Source organism: Triticum urartu, chromosome 4 (genome assembly GCF_003073215.2).
Source record: "Triticum urartu cultivar G1812 chromosome 4, Tu2.1, whole genome shotgun sequence".
In the NCBI taxonomy this organism is placed as follows: Eukaryota; Viridiplantae; Streptophyta; class Magnoliopsida; order Poales; family Poaceae; genus Triticum; species Triticum urartu.
Genome location: NC_053025.1, coordinates 185,929,249 through 185,933,030, shown reverse-complemented (window position 1 = coordinate 185,933,030; position 3,782 = coordinate 185,929,249). Strand labels below are relative to the sequence as shown.

At 44.8% G+C, this 3,782-nt stretch overlaps 1 pseudogene; it reads right to left on the bottom strand.

The window, feature by feature from the left end:
* Positions 1-2,423: 2,423 nt before the first annotated feature.
* Positions 2,424-3,307, bottom strand: LOC125554678 (annotated as a pseudogene).
* Between the last annotated feature and the right edge of the window lie 475 nt (positions 3,308-3,782).

The following is a 3,782-nucleotide window of genomic DNA, read 5'->3' as shown; positions in this document are numbered from 1 at the left end:
GCACTACTTTGCATGCAAAGAAGTAGCTAGTGGGTCCCAGCAGTCTGGGGGGCAAATCATTTTTTGCCCATAATATGGATGCACTTTCTTGAGTTCGAAGATGTAGCTGGTGGGTCCCAACAGTCAGGGGAAACGTTTTTTTGTGAAATACAATGGCCCGTCCGGTGGGTCCCTGGTGTCAGGTGGAGGAATCATTATTTTGCGCGTAATAAGGATGCATTTCCTTGCTGCGGCCATGGACCCAGCTGTCAGCCTCTCCACACACAATACTCTTCCGATGGAAGTCGTTCATTGACCATATTGACCACGCCGCACCGAGAGCACCAGGGCGGTGGACGATGGCGAGGCCTAGGAAGGGGACGATGCGAAGCCGGGGAAGACGCGACTGTGGATACCCACGCGCAGGGGAGTATGTGGGTTGACTGCTTCGGCTGCGGTGTGAGGCTGCCATCGGTGTAGAATAATAGGAGGTGTGGGTGAGTGTAGAGGGATGGCATGGCCAACGGTGGCAGCACAGCCGGCCACAGGAAGCAGGATTAAGAGGCACGGCCGCTGGAGCAAGAAGACCAGAGGTTGAAGAAGCACTACGGCCGTTGGATGGACAACGTACGGTCACTAGAGCTAGAATCGTTCATATTGACTAAGTTGACAAAGCCCTCCGTCCACATCAACTTAGTAGGCCCACAAGTCAGCCTCCCATTATGCTGGGTCCTAGCTAGCAGGGGGAGTATTCATTTTTTGTGCGTAATAAGGAAGCACTTCCTTGCGTGCGAAGATATATCTGGTGGGTCTGAGCTGTCAGTGGTTGGAACATTTTTTTTGTGAAATACAGAGGCCCTTTTGGTTGGTCCCAGATGTCAGGTGTATGAATCATTATTTTGTGTGTAATAATGAGGCATTTCCTTGTGTGCGGCCGTGGACCCAGCTATCAGCCTCTCCACGTACAGTCCACTTTCGATGGATGTTGTTCGTTGACCACGCCGTGCCGAGAGCACCAGGGCAGTGGATGACGGCGAGGCCTACGAAGGGAAAGACACATAGTCGGGGAAGACACGGCAGTGGCTGCCACACGGTGGGGAGTACGACAGTGACTGGTTTGGCTGCCGTCACCAGAAAATAACATGAGGTGTGGTTGAGTAGAGGGATAGCCAGGCCAGGGATAAGAGTATGGTGGGGCCGTGAGGCCTGCCCGGCAGCATAGTCGGCCACGGGAGGCGGGAGCAGGTGGTTCCGCCGGTGCTGGTTTGGGCGGCTGGAGCAGGAAGATGAGAGACTGAAGAAGCATAGATGCAGTTAGATTGACATCTAACAGTTTGACGCTGGTAGAGTCGATTGTTGACCAAGTTTATTTTTTTGAGAAACCTTGTGTACGCATGAACTTAGTAGGCCCACAAGTCAGCCTCCAAATCTGTGGCAGACAACATAGAGCCCATTTTCTATTTTTTAATAATTTTTAGCCCATTTGCAAATTCTTAAGTAATTTACAACAACCCATTTTCTTCCCAGGACCACGGTCAAAAAGTTCAACCTTATTTTACATGTTTCGGTGGAGTCTGAACTGTTGTAATCCCGAAATGATAAACATTTTTTAAGAACTTATTGATTTGCCAAAAAATCGTTTTGTTTTTGTAAGCAAACAAGACGTGGAATAATTGAGTTGGTTCAAGGGAAAACCAGTGGTAAAAAAATAGCACAAGGAGGGAAAACAACAACAAAAATAAGGATGTAAATATGAAAAGGGAACTTTATGTATTTTCAATATAATGATACGTGTATATGAACTAGTAAAACTATAGGTAGAGATTAGAAAGCGGAAGTAGGACATGGCATTTCAAGAGGAAAATAGAACTGGGCTGTGTGTTTGATTCACTAAAAAAAACTGCCTGCGGATGTTGTAAGACAAAATATAACTAACACTGGCGGGCCAGAGGCCAGTAGATACCTGCTAGATCTTTGTGCCCCGTTGTCCTTATGGGCTAGGCCTGTTAAAAACAAAACAAGCCTGGGCAGTCTACAACCTAGATGAAACTTGCTCGACCAGAAAAAACAATATACCTGCTCAGTAAAAGAGAGAGAATTCTGCAAGTACAGACTAATAACTGGGATGCAGCAGGTATATTGTTTTTTCATCATGATAATAATTGCATGCACTTGTTTCGAAAAATTTGGAGAACTAGGAATTCAAACGGCAGGTGCTTACGCTACCCATCAAATAAAAATCAGGTGCCTGAAAATTCATTTTGAATCAAATGATTTAGCTTTATATCCACGTCGACCCTCGGCGTGATGGTTGGAAGCAAATCCAAGTTCATACCGAAAGATCGTTAATAGCAATACCAACTTGCAGACTACAAGGTAGTACAAGTACCAATACAAAACTAACTTACAATCTTTTTAGTCCTGGCCCTAGTGTTCTTCTGATAGAAAATCTTGCAGAAGACCAGCTCCCGCTCCTTCTCTAGCTCCAGGTCTGCGAGGTGGTACTGGTGCATCACTCAGTTGGTCCTCTGCTGGTCGAAGTTCTTTTTTTATTTCTTTTGCGGGAATGGTTGAAGTTCTTGTTGGTGTGCAGCACCACAACCTTTTTGCTTCTCATCTGCCGGCCATTGACCATCACCGGCAAGGTATTGCCGGTCTTGTGCCACATCGCGTGCATGCCACACTCTGACTATATCTTGCGACGCATCCACGTGCCCCCTTTGAACGCCCTGGAATTGCGCTGGACGAAATGCTTGCTTAGGCCACTCAGTGTGATACCTGCAATATTGTCGAATACAGGTTTTAGTGTACGAAGTTGGCATTTTCATAATATCTTTGGCATGTTGAAGTCACTTGTTTCACTTTTTATTAATTGTAAAATTGTCATTGCTTCACAAGGTCTACGTCTAAAAAGAAAAATAGAGCTACAAACAAAGGAATATGTTTGTGCAAGTAGACGGCTGATCGGTGTCTTACCTGGAAGTTTCTCAGGATGGGTGTAGCATATGCCATGCTCACTGTTGATAGTTGGTATGAACAAATCGATGAGAGGGTGATATCTCGCGCTGTCAGCACTCACTTTGTCCTCAAGGTGCTTGATCAGCTCCTGATCCATGGGATCGAACTTGACGCCAGCCGGCAACACCGGCCAATCCTTCTTGGAGTTGCATCGGTTAATTCTAGTTATATGGTACTCAATGTATGATCAAATCGACTTTTTTACATGAATGATGAAATATTTCGACAGATAAGTGGCAGTACTCCACATCTGAAGTCCACAATACCCGAACACGCCACTGGGATTCTTGTGTCACCTCACGCGCAGCATGTTGTCACATCAATTCAATGTGTGGACATGATGAAAAATTTGACCGACGTATACTAGTACTACTACTGTACTACTTACTATTCGTATTTAGTGTCACATTTTAACTATAGGTTTAACGAACAAAATGTCAATGCATGTCACCGAAATTTATTCCATTGGAAACTATGTTCAAATACAAATAAAACGATATAATTTTTTGTGACATGCATTAACATTTAGTTAGTGAAATTTCTGGTCAACATTTGGCACAAATGACGAAGGGGACCAGTAAACCAGGAGGGAGGTAGTAGTACGAGTAGCACAAAATACGGTATAGAGGACTAGTACAAATTTAGAAATGGGGTAAGAAGTTACAAGGCTGTGCGACAGACTTTGTAGGCTACATGAGTAATACTAAATATAATTCCCATTGGACAACACTTTGACCAACAAGTATATATATGGCTTCTGCACAGCATCTCCATCATCATTATCA